The sequence below is a fragment of the Clupea harengus genome, chromosome 10, assembly GCF_900700415.2.
Source record: "Clupea harengus chromosome 10, Ch_v2.0.2, whole genome shotgun sequence".
In the NCBI taxonomy this organism is placed as follows: Eukaryota; Metazoa; Chordata; class Actinopteri; order Clupeiformes; family Clupeidae; genus Clupea; species Clupea harengus.
This window is the reverse complement of record NC_045161.1, coordinates 3,080,211-3,097,159: the sequence shown is the minus strand read 5'-3', so window position 1 is coordinate 3,097,159 and position 16,949 is coordinate 3,080,211. Positions and strand designations below refer to the sequence as shown.

General features: G+C 43.9%; 1 protein-coding gene across 2 annotated transcripts in view; it reads right to left on the bottom strand.

Annotated features, from left to right (window-relative positions):
* Positions 1-7,377, bottom strand: part of pde4ba (phosphodiesterase 4B, cAMP-specific a) — a 159,970-nt gene extending 152,593 nt beyond the window's left edge. The window contains exon 1 of one of the 2 annotated variants that reach the window (XM_012842227.3): positions 7,102-7,377. The gene's annotated coding sequence lies outside the window, so the exon portion shown is untranslated. The remainder of the gene's footprint in view (positions 1-7,101) is intronic. The other variant, XM_031575016.2, reaches the window with a different exon arrangement.
* Positions 7,378-16,949: the final 9,572 nt, after the last annotated feature.

The window sequence follows — 16,949 nt, the reverse complement described above, 5'->3', positions numbered from 1 at the left end:
AAAAGAAGGCTTTCTGAGGTAATGACTTCCATCGCCATAATTGTGACCTCAATTCAGCAGACTTCTTCCTGTATGACCTTGATTTGGGACCAATTTTGGGAGGCTTTCTTGCATCTCCGCTGGCTTCTTCTACGAGTATTCACCCCTTAACCACCCCTTATAATCTGTTCTTTTTTCAGGTCATCCTTTCTTATTCTTCCCAATCTTATTTTTTCTCACAGCACATCTTTTACATCGTTTACTCGCTCTCTCGCTCTCTCGCTCTCTCTCCCCTTCACAAGTACACATGTACAGACAGAAGCACGCAAACATACCGAATCTCTTACATCAGCATTACGAAATATCCCAATAACACAAGCATGAATGATGCATGTAACGAAACTGCTCTTTTCCTGTGTGTCTGCATGAGCGATTACTCTTGTGCTATGACTTGTCAGCATCTTTAAAACAGAACCTGTGGCAGTAATGGACGGTTAAACTGGCGGCCAAAACACTCAGATGTGTTTGTGGCCCCTGTGAAGTGCAGGCCTATCAGGAGCTGTGGCAGACAGAAGCTGGGTTCTCAGAGAAGAGAAGAGAGGAGGCAGGTAAGGCTTTCAGTGTGCCAGGGCTTCGTACACAGCCATATGCTGCCCTGTCAACCAGTCACTCCAGGGCTCCAAATTAATGCCCAAGCCCGAGGGGCACACACGCAGCCCTTAAAAGGACTCTGGGCCAGGGAAAACAGGCAAAGCCGTCTCTGACACTAGGCACAGGAGCACTCTTTTGCTGAGACGGTGTAGATGTGTTCTATTAAGGTCTAAAAGCTTGTCATGTTTTATTTTCTAACATTTTTCTAGTCAGGCAGCTTTCCCTGGAGCGACTTACAGTGCAGAGAATGTGAATAAACATTGGACTGTATGTTCTCCTGAGCAACTGAACATAGGAGTGTGGTGTTCCGTACTGTGGTGTTCCGTACTGAGCAACTGAACATATGAGTGTGGTGTTCCGTACTGTGGTGTTCCGTACTGAGGAACTGAACACATGAGCGTGGTGTTCCATACCGTCTGTTCTCCTGAGGAACTGAAGATATGAATAATAATCATTGAACTGTGTGTTCTCCTGAGCAACTGAACATAGGAGTGTGGGGTTCCGTACTGTATGTTCTCCTGAGCAACTGAACATATGAGTGTGGTGTTCCATCTGCCATGTTCAACCAGTGAATCTACATCTACTTTTTCTAAAGCTGTCAAATTTGAAAACATCGAACTCAAGGAACCTCATTTCCACTACCTCCCCTAACCATGTGCTGTCAACCCACAAGCATGAAAAAAACGTCAACCATTTGGAAGAACTGAGTTCATTTCTAGGAATGGATGCCTGGTGGTGGAGGTCAGTCAGTTCCTGTGGTGAGTGTGAGACAGAACAGTGAAAAAAAAAAAATGGCCACAGTTTCTCCATGGAGCAGCCTCCAGTCAGATGACCCAGAGTTTGGCTAGATAGAAAATGGCCAACTCCTTTGACTGTGCCACTCCTTTGGCATGTCGTCTTCCACAGACAGTGCCTGCTTTGTTCCCCACGATCTCGAGAGCCAACTGCATACGTATTTGGCTGACTCCACTGCCAAGGGCTTGAACCATCTCTCTCTGTGATGGTCAGGCGCAACTACCAAGGAAGCCAAAAAAACACAATAACAACTTGTTTTTGTCAATGTAACCCACCTTCAGGAAAGTTGTGAGCTTGAGAGCTAGCTACACTGTGCATCTGTGACCAGTCTGCCTCGGTTAGTTGGCGCACCTCATTTGTTAGGAGGCAGGGGTGCGCTGGAGGACATCAAGAATAGAGCATCCTGCCCTTACTGATGTCCAGTTACACTGCAGTCTGCTGCACCTTGTGATGTATGGGAACATCCAGACACCCCAGGGATAAGAGGTGTGTACTCATGCCCACACACACTCACACACACACACACACACACACAGACACAGACACAAACAGACACACACACACACACACACAGACACAAACAGACACACACACACACACACACAGACACACACACACACACACACACACACACACACACACACACACACACACACACACACACACACAGACACAGACACACACACACCACAGACACACACACACACACACACACTCTCCTCCTGCAACTCAATGAGACCCAAGGCCATCCTCCCCTGTGTCTCCCGGCCTCATTTTTACAAAGTATCCACAGTCGGCAAAAAATAAACCACAATCACTCTCCTCTCTGTACCACAGAGCCACGGCTGTCACCGAGCAGCTGCAGGTTTAACACCTGAATCACCAAACCAGTCCATCCTCTACGGCAGCCATGGCTGCTTCTCAACTTTTAACTTCCTTTCAGAAGAATGACGAGCTAAAGAGCAGGCGTTTATCCCCCAATCTGGTGATTTAATGACGCTTTTCACTCGGTGTCACGACCCTGAGACACTGATGCCGTGTGCCATCTGTGAAAGACGTCAGGCGTGATGGGGACGCAGGGACATGGACAGGCGCATATGAAAGACAAACAAAAGGGGACGTGAGCGGAACCTGGCACCAGGCTGGGTGAACCTGCAGCAGCCTGTCTAATTAGCTAACGCAGCGCCTGCTCCTCGCTGACCCGCCTCGCTTTTCTATTCAATTTCTATTCAGCCGTGTCACCGCTGCCATGTTTGTTCGATCGAGGCGATGACTAAGCCGTAGCTTTGCACAAAGTGGGGCACTCAATGGAGACGGCACTGTGAACATGGCCCAAATAATGACAGTGATATGAATACAAATGATCTGGCAATGACTGCAGATGAAAAGATCTGCAAATAAAAGAAATGACTAAGATGTAAAACTACGGTCCAGGACTAATACCTACTAAACTGATGAATGAACATGACGGGACATTGGTTTTGGCCTAGAACAGGCCATGCAGAACTGCAACTCAACTGAGAGCACAAACACCCGAGACAAAACCTGCTGTCAAAGTTTAATCACAACAAACAGTTAAACTCCCCTGCAAAGACACACACAAACAGAGACACAAACATACAGTACATGCACAGAGCACAAACAGATCCATTATTTCTCTGATTCTAATGAAAATGTCACTCAAAAGCTTGGCTGCAAACTGTGGCCTTAAGCAACTACCCGCAGCAGATCACCCTCTCCAGACAAGGAAACTACAACCCTCCTTTCATCATGGATTTATGAAGCTGTCAGATATCCAGCCAGCACAACATAATAATCAGTTGGAAATCAGAGGAGACTTCAGCCAAGCTGATCGATAATGCCATCTGGAGAGTGCCCCGGCACACTGGCCTTGATGTAAAGGGCAAACAGTAGGGAGGTCAACGCACATCCATACAAATAAACTAGTAGTAAGACACCATTCAAACTACAGACAGGGCTTTATCAGCCCGGAATGGCTGTCAGTCCCTGGCTCAAGCATGTTTTGTTGTTACTGCATAATACAGGGACACCATAAAACATTCAATTTCTCTGTCCGCTCCTCTAAATATGGGTTAAAAATTGTTCTTCATTAGGTTTCAGTTTTACAGAGAAAGAGGAAGGGTGGATTCTGTGTCACGCCGGGAGTTGAGGAAAACCCCATCTGTACAGTTCCTCTTGAGCAAAAACAACTTTGAAATGAAACTAAAGTAGCATACAAATCTTCTCCAGAATGTTCTTCAGTCAAATAACAGAAACACATTAAGTTATTAAGTGCAAAGCAGTGCTTACACAGTAACGTATTTATGCTTACGGTGTTTGTGATTAGCTACCACATCAGAAAAGTCTGAAAATAGCTGACTGAAGAAACACAGAATAAACTACCCAGTGCTTTGCCAAAATACTTCCTTATTTTCAAGTACAATGGACTGAATGAATACAATTTGAAAAGACAATACATCCACATCAACAGAAAGTGAGACGACTACCCTGAAACTGTGTAGAGAACTGAAAATGTGTCAGTTGAACTACATTCAAGACACACAGTAGTTATCCAATGCAAAGCAAGATCAGAGTTCACAGACACACACACCCAGACACAGACACAGACACAGACACAGACACAGACAGACAACCCACTGTGTGGCCCTATGGATTTCCCTTTTTAAAAGAACATAGCCATCTGAAGAAGTGTTGTTTTGTTTGTTTGTTCCAGGCACCCTCTCCACTAAGGCTAAGTACTGACAAGAATCTGGCAAAGGAATTAACATTTGTCTCTATATCATTAAAAAAAATAACTAAAAGTGCTTGCTGGATTCTTTAGGTAAACAAATTAAGTACATTAAAACATTATATTACTTTAAATGTGATACCATACAGTTTCACAAAACATAAGATCGCAATACTCAAATGTATCAATATTTTCTTCCCCTTACTCTCCACCCATCATCCCAGAATGTATGGTTTTCATTAGGGCTGGAGTAATGGCCATCAGAGAGATGGATGGGGATGGTGACCGCGCACTAACTGATGGAGGCTGCACCAGCCCCCACCTCCTCAGGGCAAAGCCAGAGAACGCTTGGCTCTTACAAAGCCAATGATGTATACACATGTCCGAGTGAACGCACATAAGCACCACATTCACCAGGCTCAGTTATAGGTTAATTAAGCAGAAACAAGGGGGAACACACACACACACACACACACACACACACACACACACACACAACCTGGTAAAAACAATAGCCCACTCCACAAGCACAAACAAACTAATGCAAGTACTTGAACTCATAAACAGACACACACACTATAACACATTTCACTTCACTTCACAAATGCACATATGTCAATGCACGCTCACACAAACCTAATAACACAACTCCACTACAGGCATAGTAAGAACACATCCCTTTTCATAAACAATTGAACACACACACACACACACACACACACCACACACACACACACACACACACACACACACACACACAAACATACACACACACACACACACACACACACACACACACACACACACGCACACACCCCACACACACACGTCTTCTCAGACGCAGGTTGGTTCATCAGGCATCTCCTCTCCATGTCCCCATCTATTTCTCCCATCACCTGGGAAACAATGTGCAGGGATGTCCCAGAAGTCGATAATGACAAGCATCCTCTCTCCAGCTGAGCTATAGGCAGCTCTCTCTCTGTCTCTCCCTCACAAACAAACACACAGGGTCACATCAGGAGGGCTCCTCTGATTCTTCCTCATGCAGTGGCTTCTTAATGACGGGCTCATTACGCCTCCATTGGAGGCGTAACACTTACTGAGACCCTCTCGGTGTGTGGTTGCCTCGGGTTACCTGCCTGCTGGAATGTCCTACGACACAGGGCAAGATCAGAGACCAGAGACCACGGCGAAAGGCTGGATACATAAACATCCTGGAGCCGCCAAGCAATATGCCCTGAGAATCCAATTTCTCTCCTCCTTCGTAATAACAGCAGATAGAACCACTCCGCCGCTGTGAGACTGATATGGGTAAGAAAATGATAGCAAAGCAGTTTTATCAATTAGATGGACTTGTGTACACTCGCAATCATCTACAAGACCCATTACTGCCAGTGCCGTGCTCGGAATTAAATTAAGAGTCCATTCTGTCTCAAGCACTGTATACCGTTTCAGCTCCACGACCCCACAGCTAATGAAATATGAGTCATAATTTATGTTCGTTGTTTATCTGCAATAGACTACCTTGAGAGCGCTCACACAGAGCCACTCGCAGACGGACCTCTGAGCTTGTCAGGCCACTTTTAAGCAATAACAGAACTGATTGATGAGATGTGTGTCTGTGTGTCCCCGAGTGTGTGTGTGTGTGTGTGTGTGTGTGTGTGTCTGTAGAGGGACATTATCCAGGAGTGACAGCTTAGAATCAGCTGCATTAGTTTGCAATTTACCGACAAAAAAAACATGGTAAATGTCAATGTTCTGATGTCACTGCCTTATTTAAGATTTTTAAAATGACACATCAAATAATCAACAGAATCAATAGTAAACATCATCAGAAACAGAACAGAAACAGCCAAGGAGACGCCACACTGTGAACCAGATGGGACCCATCCAGGTAGACGCTGTAGAGATTCCCCCACAGTTCTGAACCGAACTCAAACCTGCGTCTAACACAAAAGAGCACTGGCCTGAGGGATCAGCAGGTAGGCTGACGCCCCACACTATATAAAGGCACTTCAGGACATGTGCTTTATTTTACATAGTGATAGCATAACCCTGTACTAAAGCTGTATGTGGAATATTGAGTGCTTACCAGTAATTATATTTACAAAATAAATGTCTAGTTATAATACTCATATAAATATGACCCCACCCCCAATAAATAACTTGTCGTCACACTGTCATGTGATACTAACTTGCTTTGCGTTCTTTTCGGGGGGAAAAGACCATGCTGCAAGGAACATTGACAGTAAGTGCTTACGACTGGTCTTACTTGAGACACTACGATCAACAAACTATCCTCCAAGAACAAAAACTTGTATGTTCTTGACTGATCGGCTTTAATGTCCTTCGGAATGAAATTGTCAGTGACATGAATCACTAGATTGAAAAGCGTATAATCTGAAATGTATTTTCGGGATACGCCTGTTGGCTAGTTCTGTCACATAATTTATGTTGAATGAAAACAAATAAAAAGGCTCCGGTTCATGATGTTTTGAGGTCTCTCTTGGATTATCTGTGCCCCATAAATTGTGGGTACTTCAGACTGGTGATTGTGTTTTTGTAAGTTAGTGTGAGTCTACTGGTTTTGTGTTTTAAATCATTTAGTCCATTGTTGTAGAATAAATACCTCGAAGATGTGTGCATACGGAAACTGTGCGTATTTTCTAAACTGGCCCATTCTTTAAGTGTACCATTCAGGACTTGATTAAGTTACTATAAATGCAAGTTAATCAATTGCCACTAAATAATGTCAATTGGTGATTCATCGGTCAGTACATCCTTTTGTAATTCCAGACAGCATCAACCCACTGTGCAAAACTCGCTAAGGGATGTTAAATATAATCTGTCACGAAACAAAGGAACAAAAGCAGTAGTACATGTTGTAAAGAACTCGCGAGCACATATGGGTCAAATGTATTCCTTACCTTAAAAACGAATCCACTTTTCTCACGTGGGCTGACAAAAGATCCCTGTCGCTCAGAAAACGTAGCCTGTGTGACTGGTAATGTAAAATCCGGTCTGTTTAATGTTTGTAGCTTCGGTCGGTTTTGTTTTTTTGGTTTGGTTCTGTGTCGCTAAAAGCTAATGGGCATCCCTCGGGATCTTTTGTATCCAGCACTCAGACTCAGCTTGGCAGTATCCCGGCGGCTCTGCTAAACGTTCTAATGTGCTCTCTACAGAGCTGTCCCGGCTATTGTGGCGAACTGGTAGCTCCGACACCTCCTCCTTTTTCTCACACTTGCACTTCCACTTTAAAGCGGTTGGTAGGCAAACGATGCTTTATCTTGCGCTACGAAATTACAATGCTTTGAGCTCCCCGTTTTGAAGTTATGCATTTTCATACTAACATGGAATTCGAAATACGAAATTATGCGGTTGCTTTTGTTTGTCTAAATGTCCACTTTCAACAGAAACTGGTCAGTTCCATTGCACTAAACTGACAGGATAGGATCAGATTCCCGAGGTCCACTCATGGCATCTCTCACCTCTTAAATACGATTTACGTCTGTAGTTTTATTTTCAAACAACGTTCATAACCTGCAAGCTGTATCTGTATAATGCTATTCATTGTATTCAGTAAATGCCAAGTAGGTAATTGGTAATAGACTACCGGTACCTACTATTGAAAGAGGCTTAATCTTTGGAAAAAGGTAATTGTTAGCATAAACATGTTTGTTACACTAATCTACTTTAATAAACCACAAATGCAACCACTGATATGGAATGGCGGTACAAGATCGGCTCCTGATAAAGACTGCTTATGGTCAAAAGATGATATGGTGGTAGCCCATTAATTCCTCTCTGAGCTGACTGCATCTAACATTGCCAAATTGAAAAACCTCATATGGGTTCAGGGGTTAATAATATACAGTCAAAGCTGTAGGACTGTCAGCACTATTATTTCAGCTGATCAAGGTTACAGTGCTCTCCTGATTTTAGGTTTATTACCAGTGCAGTGATATCAGCCACACAATCAATGTATGTTTGAAGACTGATATATTTTACACTGCATGATAGTCAATAGGTAAATAAGAAACTTAACAAAAAGATCTTTCCGTATGCCAATGCTTTTATCCACGTCATGCTTGTGCCAGAACAGAAAGGAGATGAGGCACATGTGCTCAACACCGATACGTACAGACAGACAGACAGACAGACAGCCAGACAGACAGACAGCATCAGGGTTGACAAGACTAGACCACACCGCATATGTGCCATGAACGATACATTTCCATGTCATGGGACCCCAATGCCAGATAGGGAAGAGAAGAGAGATTGTATTGACTGTATGTGTATATTGTGCCTCTGTATATACTTCATACCAAACCCCAGGGATGGCACTTGCTGCAGGCTATCAAAGAGAACTTGCTGTACACTGTGCCATGTGATATGGGCGTCAGGGCTTCTCCTAATATTATGACACTGGGTGAGAGAGAGCACGTGCTATGAACAGATGAACTGCAGAGAGCAACCAGACCAGACCAGGATGTATACCATTCCTTAATGGTCATATGCCTTCAGAATATCAACAAACTCGGCAGACAAAGGAATGGATGCGTGTTAAAATAGCAAACGTTACAGATTTAGTGGTTTAGTTATTAAACCTTTGACATTGGCAGGGACTCTTTAGGTGCTCTCTCTCTCTCTCTCTCTCTCTCTCTCTCTCTCTCTCTCTCTCTTTCTCTCTCGATCTCTCTCTCTCTGTGTGTGTGTGTGTCTATGTGCGCTAGCAGGATATGGTTCTGAAAGCACTGATCCTGTTATTGAAGTGTTCTATGTTCTATATACTCCATAGAATGAGTATTTGACTTGTGATCCAGATCATGTGTGTGTGTGTGTGTGTGTGTGTGTGTGTGTGTGTGTGTGTGTGTGTGTGTGTGTGGTGTGTGTAACATGTATCATGCACTTTTTTGGTTTACCTAAGAAACAGTGCTCTGCCTGAGCATTTGGGACATTTTGACTGGTCTCTTCCTCTGTTCTATTTGTTAAGTTAGACCTTATTATCAATGTATTGATAGTTTACTGTATGGTAGCTGAGAAGAATGAATGTATTTACTATTACCATTGTGTAACAATAATTAGGCCTTCATTATTTTCATATACATAAGCATTGCTGCTTGAATAATGAGTAATAAAGGCATTATTTAGCGTTTAAATACAGTATGAATCGTGATAACCATGAAAGGTTAGCCTACATATTTGTTAGCTAACTACTCTATACAAATACACATGCTTGAGACAAACACTACTGCGTTACTAAATAAAACAGGGCCTAAGCTACTTGAATTTGATACCGTGCAGATTCATTTTTATTTAAGAATTATGTTATGTGTGCTACTATGAACGACATAGCTTACCCTTCATCATGACTAGTTTTTGCATATGTATCTTGTTTCATGCTGAAGCCTGTAGGCCTACTCCAGTTGGTGTCCCCAGCTACTATTTCAGAGCATTTCTTACAGATAGTATGTCATGTCAATCGTTGCGTTTGTCTTATCGAATACAGTATGCTGCCATCTTATGAGCGGCCCACCTGCAGCCGATGTGCCAGTTCGGGTGACACTAAGTAGTGGGAGGGAGGACCCGCGCACCCACACTCTCTCCCAACCGTCACGTGCATTAGGGACTAGAAAACAAGTTGTACATGCAGACTCTTGGATTAGACATTTTCAATCAGTGTTTTTTTCTCATCCAGTTCTATTTAGCTTCAAATTTCATTTTTTTGAATCTGAAAAGATCCCCAAGGCCCGGCCCTCTATGACCTCCGAGACGATTACGGGGCTAGACAGTGCCATGGGATTGGGTATGGTTAGCCTGTGTGGTAGGAGTGCACCGTTTCCTGATCTGACTTACTCTCGTACATACTTCAAATCCAATGGAGCCCGTTCAACTCTTTGCCTATGCAGACTTAGCCATATGTGTGTTGAGAGACGCATTGCACACCAATGTTGAATCAGTCTACTTCCCTTTAAATGTACGTATGCCGTGCAGTTTATGTACGCTCCATTTGTGCTTCTCAATCCTAAATCAACCCTTTAAACCATCAGGCCCATTAGATAGGCCACACATCGTTCATACCGCATGATGGCTCCACTGTAGTGGGTACTCATTAGGAAATAATTTGCTTCACGTAGGCTGATCACCCCTTCAGCATCAGCACAGAGTCACGATGGTTAGCATTCAGAACATCCTGGAGCAATGTTTGTGATGCTCTCTGGCAATCGTTTTGGGAAGTCACACAGATTAGTTTCTAAAACGTACTTACGCAGTGAATATGACCGAGTGACAAGCGACCTGCGCTCACGATCGCGTGCATTTCAGTCGAGGCTGAAAATTCAGGGCTACACTGTGTGCTTGGCTCGTGTTGAGGTGTGGATTGTTTCCATTGTGAGGCTCATTCTTTCCACTAGTATCCGCTGAGCACATTTAAGGCTTTGCATATTTAAATGTGCGTGTCTACGGTGACAGAGAGAAAGAAAGACATGTGTGGTGTGGTATTGTATTTGTGTGTGTCTGATTGAAAGAGAATTTAAAGAGAAAGAAAGTTCCCTCTGTGTGTGTGTGTGTGTGTGTGTGTGTGTGTGTGTGTGTGTGTGTGTGTGTGTGTGTGCGTGTGTGTGTGTGTGTGTGTGTGTGTGTGTGTGTGTGTGTGTGTGTGCGTGTGCGTGTGTGTGCGTGTGTGTGTGTGTGCGTGCGTGCGTGTGTGTGTGTGTGTTGGAGTGAGACTAGCCGAGAGTAAGTGGTCTAGTCAAGCTTTTTGCAGACAGCCTTTACTCATGTCTGTCTGATCACTCATCCAACAGATGAGAATATTGCCTCGGCGGGAACAGACTTGTTAGTTTGACACTTCAGTTCACTAATGAGTGAGTGTGTGTGTGATTTCCTATACTTGGGCCTGAAATGTCGCCTTTCTCAATATGTGAAAGTTATGAACTCACTCTGGGAACCCCCACATGGCTAACACTTAGACGGAAAAAAACAGTTAATGCCATATGGAGAGCATTGCCTTGATTATTAGGATTAATGTTAAACTATTTAGCACTTAACCTAGCTATGAACTATCGTAGCTATCTTTAGCTTAGGGGGACCATCTTAAGAGTTGGTAGTGTCTGTAATATATTAGTACTTAACTTGCACTTACAATTTGTGTTAACATGAACTCGCCCAAGGCACACAAGGTGGAGGAGACTGATACACCATAAATAGCTATCACTTACATTGCCAAATGGAGTCTTCTATTACCTTAACTGTATAAGGTTATTTCAAATGTTCCTTAACCAGACTACCATAGCAACTAGGAAACAATCTTTGCTGCGTAGCCTGAAGCAATGTTAAATTTGTCAAAATCAGCCATGGCTGCCATATACTTATTTAAGGCAACTGGAGTGGTGCAATTCTCTTGCTCTACAGCTCTGACATAGCTCTCTGCTGCATGCATACAAATATGTCTTTTAAAATCATTATTATCTATGTTAACTATAGGGTTGAGTTCATGGTGAACTGGTACCTTCTCTGAATGGATGGTTGCCGTGTGTCTTGTGACACAATTGTAAACCCAAGGCTCAAAGAGAACATTAGGAAGTCTGCCCTGCCCCTCGTCCAACAGAGGGTAGTAGTGTCAAACCATTCTTCCATAGGTTGAAGCATTCACATCAATGTAGCTTGCATAGAGTAGGAGAGATCACGGTCCTCTGATGCTGCAACGCAATCACACTTATCTGGCAAAAATGCATCTCTATATTTAAGCACTGATTTGAATTGTAAGAGCAGTGTGGCAATACTTGTTTCCTGTAGTGATATCATTCACATTGTCAAGTGCCTGACAAACAGAGGTGTACTGCCATGTTGTAGAGGTCTGTGGATGTAGGGTTCCCAGCGTGTCTGCACACTGATGATGTGTTTGTGCTGCCATGTTGTAGAGGTCTGTGGATGTAGCGTTCCCAGCGTGTCTGCACACTGATGATGTGTTTGTGCTGCCGTAGTGAATCTAGCTGATGTTTCTACTGGGAGGCTTGGGACTGCATTGCTCAAACAGGGATTTGGTGCTTAAGTAACAGTGATTAGGAAGCACGACCATCTGGTAAGTCAGAGAGCAGAGGGAGATCACCACTGGAAGATGGCACACACACACACACACACACACACACACACACACACACACACACACACACACACACACACACACACACACAACAGAGAGACACACACACACACGCACACACATAAACACACGGAGAGAGACTGAGAGAGAGAGAGACTCTCTTTCACAAAGACACACACAGGCAAATACTCTCACTCTTGCTCTAACACACAAACCCAAAGGCTCACATAAATACACAAAACATGCAGATACTCCCACTCCTCCAGATTCAAGCACTCCCAGAGATACGATATAAAACATGTATAAATACATCATACAGAAACACATGAGCCCAAGCAATCACTAAGGCTCAGAACTCACCAGCAGGCCTTTAAAGTACATCTCCCTCAAATGCCTGCCCACGTCTTTTATTCTCTACACACCCCGCTCCCAACACACACACAAACACACACACACACAGACACACACACACACACACACACACACACACGCACACACACACACTCTCACACGCACAGACACGCACACACAGACACGCACACACACACACACACACACACACACACACACACCCCGCCCCCAACACACACACACACACACACACACACACACACACACAGCTGTACAGCTCACAAACATGCCCATGGAGCTGGCGAAGCTCATGATGACACATAGGTCACGACAGTGCCCTAGTGAGAAATGCCAAATGAAGTCAGGTGGAAGAATGCAGGAAGAATTAGCATTAGCATTAGCACTGCCCAGCACTCCCATGTGATGTACATTTATAGCCTCAGGGCGCCAAACTAGTGAGGAAGCGACTATAGCTAGCAGTACACAACATAGGGGAAACATGTTTCTTTGCTATGCCCAACAAACACACAAACAGGCATAAGTAAATAACTAAATATACATATGCATATGCACACACACACACACACACACACACACACACACACACACACACACACACGCTATGATGAATAATTGTTCACTTCAAGTTGAATTCTTCAGATTTAAAGCCTGCTCACTGATGTCTGATGAAGATGCCAGAACTATATGACACACAAGTATGTAGCCCTACCTAAGAGCGTGCGCACACAAAATACACACTCATGTTCACAGTTACACACATCCTCTGGAACACATCTCTCTACACACACACACACACACACACACACACACACACACACTGTACACATACTGTATATACATCAAAAACATCCAGTGCTTTACGTGCCTGTCTATCCATGCGCTGTGCTGATACCACATGGTTTGCATAACACTGACCATATGTTTGGTGTCAAAAGAACCAGAAGACGAGAATCAGCACTTACCTGTCAAAACAAGAAGGATCTGGAGTGGTTGCCTGGCAACAGTTGTTCGCTTTAAAGATGCATCATGCAGATGCAACGACTTTTATTAAACTGGCCCTCCTTCATCGGCTAACTCAATCCAGGGGATCCACCGGGAGGTGAACTGTCCATCACGGCTGCGGGCACAGCCGGCTCATAGACACACACTGAGAGGGACTATCAAATTAACCTTTCAACTGAACCCACACAGGTATCCAGTGGTCCCACGGGACGTCATTATAAACTTTACCATGAAACTCCTCAAAGTTTCGGTCATTATCATGTCCTGATTCGGTTCCCTCGGTGGCTCCTCAGGTGAGATAGCTCTCTTAGCCTTGTAAGCTTATATGCTGTCTGCATACGTCACTGCTTTCTGTTAACACAATCCAGCAGGGAAGTGTTTCTCACCTAATGTGAGTTATATGAGTGTAAGGATGACTCACACACACGTGTGTGTGTGTGTGTGTGTGTGTGCGCGTACAAACACAGGCACACACTGTATGATTTTTTTCCCCCACACCGATGCACAGGACTGCGTGACTGGAACAACTGGCTGTGACGGCCAACCTGTGAGGGTGAGTCATTGTTGTGCTCCCTCCCCTGCCGTTAGACGCAGGCAAGGGTTCAGTTGTTCTCCTGGCAGCTGCAGCTAAGGCCTGCTATTATGAAGTTAGCTGCTTCCTCAATGAGCCAATCAAATCAACCATGATACAATAACAGGGTACTGAGCGCTTCACGCACACCCATATACGCATTGTGGCAGACATACGGCACGACACAGCTGTGATCCAGCTGACAGGGTACGTTGAGCCATCGGAGGAAACCGTTACTATATCTTGTAATAACCAGACTTTAAGAGTCATTCTGAATAAAGTTATTAGTAAAGAAAACCTGCTATTCTGCTGATTTTCTTAGTGTTCGTGAAATAAAAATCACAACTAATTTGTCTACAGGTCTGAAACCTGAAGATGGGGTGAACATGTCATGCTAAATCTCTTGGATTTAGAAATAGACAAGGAAGTCTTAAATGAAATGAAACCTTAATCCTTTGAGAAACATCCACAGACTATTTGTTTATCAATTTCAGTGTAGCAACATTTTACCCTTTAAAGATAACATAACCACCAACATGTCACATAATGATCTGAGTATTCCTATAATCGCAAACTTTGTGGCATATGAACTAACGTGTCACATATGTACAGAATTTTTTTTTTTCAAATTGGCAAAACAAGAGGGATGCTTCTACATCATCCACACAGAGGTAAACAAAAACGTGGGCTACAAGCACATGACTATAGAAAAAGTGTATGCAACAACTGCATTTAATTCCTCTAGGGGTGTGAGCTCCTGTCGATTTTTCTTCTGTAAGTATGTGACATGACAGCTGTTATGCTACAATTAAAATATGAAATATGTTATTCATTGATAGAATGCAACACTAATTTAAACACCAAATATTTGACTTAACTTCATGTCAACATCAGGGGGGTAAGATGGACCACCGGTGAAACTTACCTCCAAGGCTCTTGCTCATTTTGCCCCAAAGCCACCAGGTGCTTAGCCTAGCAACCCAGAGCTACACTTCTGCTGCTTCACTCACATATTTTCACGCACTGCCAGTTCATCAACATATCTGATATGACTTTTTATAATTTATTTGTTTTGGGGGGGGGGAAAGAATACGCTTACCACTTCCTCCACATGGTTCTTACTTCCAGCGCAACATGAAAATGGGAAATGCTAACAAAAGAATTGTGTACGGTTGCCCAGATACATACAAACAATATATTATTTAAACGTTTAAATGTGATGTGGACTGTTGTGTGGTGGTGAGTAGAGATATACACCAGCGGGAGTCTGCGTCGTGGGTTTGGGGGGTGGTGGTGGTAGACACTGAACGGTAATTGGTTGTGTGATTCATTGAAACAACCTCCTCACTTAGTTCCCCTTCCTGTTGTCTACGGGGGCTAGAGTGAGAATGCTGAGAATGATTGCATCTCATCATGATCATGTCTTTGTGTATCTGTCTGTGTGCATGGTGTACATATTTGTGTAGACTGCTTGTGTGTTCCAGCTTACTCTGAGCTTCCTGCAACTTCACCGCCTCACTCCCTGCATGCTGTACATATTTGTGTAGACTGCTTGTGTGTTCCATCTTACTCTGAGCTTCCTGCAACTTCACCGCCTCACTCCCTGCATGCTGTACATATTTGTGTAGACTGCTTGTGTGTTCCATCTTACTCTGAGCAGCCTGCAACTTCACCGCCTCACTCCCTGCAGGTGTAACGTGGGGGGGGGGGGGGGTGGGCAGCCCACAGGGTTTAGTACACAGTAGAGACAGCCTCCACCTCCTGCCTCTCTTTGAAACAGAGTACGGGCCAACTGTTGGCTCGCTCCATCTCTCCAGCGCTCATCTCCATCTTTGCCACTTCTAAATATAGAGTCAGAAAGCATGCAAATCTGCATGCAAAGCTGCCAAACATGTGTCCCTCCATCGAAGCAGACGCCCGTCTCTCTAGCTGCAGGAGGTTCTATGTATCTGCCAGGATTCAAATGGAATTCAAATGGTGTTCCATCCTCATTCCATGTCTTCCTCCGACATTCTTTACCTTGTGTGTGTGTGTGTGTGTGTGTGTGTGTGTGTGTGTGTGTGTGTGTGTGTGTCGTGGTTGTGAGGGAGGGGAGATGTTTGAAGCCACAGACATCAGACGCAGTCAGTGATTACTCAGAGAGGTGATTGCGTCTCGGCTCTCAGAGACCCAGAGGAATAGCAAGACCTACTGTATATGTCCTATGCAGGCTGGCAAATGTGATTTAAAGTGTATCTGTTGCTGCTTTTATGATGGTATCTCCCATGGTAGATAAACTTTGCCTTCAGACCAGATCCGTATCACGGTAATGGAAAGAGGGTGACCATACTTCATGAAGTGTACCTTTGTCAAGGTTCAAAGATAGATATTAACGATGATAATGAATATATATATAACCTAGAAGGCCTTCCAGAGCATTCTAGAGCATCTGTTGTACGTACAGTATGTCGAGACCATGTGATGTCCAGTGATTGGTGTCCAGTCATTTTACTATTACTGGTAACTGATCATTTTAGATGTCATAACCACTATCACATGACACTGTGCTGTTACAGTCATGCAAGTCATGCATTACAAGAATCATTTTAACAAAAATTGATGAAGGTGAATGCAAACCTAGAAATACCTCCATCATCACAGGAGCTACTATCATATGGTTATGGTTATGGACAGTCTTCTCAGTACGCGCCTCTAATTACTGGACTACCCTCCCTACTGATGTAAGG